This window comes from Penaeus monodon, chromosome 22, assembly GCF_015228065.2.
Source record: "Penaeus monodon isolate SGIC_2016 chromosome 22, NSTDA_Pmon_1, whole genome shotgun sequence".
Lineage (NCBI taxonomy): Eukaryota > Metazoa > Arthropoda > Malacostraca > Decapoda > Penaeidae > Penaeus > Penaeus monodon.
In genome coordinates, this window is record NC_051407.1 from 1931042 (window position 1) to 1931419 (window position 378).

The following is a 378-nucleotide window of genomic DNA, read 5'->3' on the forward strand; positions in this document are numbered from 1 at the left end:
GGACATTTTTTAGGTTTTTTCAGGGGGTTTTTCTTTACGAAGAGTTTAAACCAAAGGGTTTTTAGTTTCAAGTCGTTTGCAAAATAGGTCTATATTTATATTGGTCCTCATGACGGGTCAGTGGATGTTATGACATCAAAATATGGACATTTTGGGGAAAAAAAAGTCCGGGCATGTGTAAGATTTTTGGGGGAAAGGACTTTGTTTGATGGGAAAAAAAAATAGATGGAAATTTGGGGCGAAATTTTGGGTTTTTAGTTTACCTTTAGGGGTTTTCGTTTTCTTTTTTCCCGGGAGTAAGAAGAGAAATCCCAAAAATTAGGGGGAAATTTCTAAAACCAAATTTAGGTATTGGGTTTTTAAAAAATAGTAAATATC

At 34.1% G+C, this 378-nt stretch overlaps 1 protein-coding gene across 1 annotated transcript in view; it reads left to right on the top strand.

Annotated features, from left to right (window-relative positions):
- Positions 1-378, top strand: part of LOC119586816 (GTPase-activating protein CdGAPr-like) — a gene marked incomplete in the record, with an annotated part of 278029 nt that overhangs the window by 139969 nt on the left and 137682 nt on the right.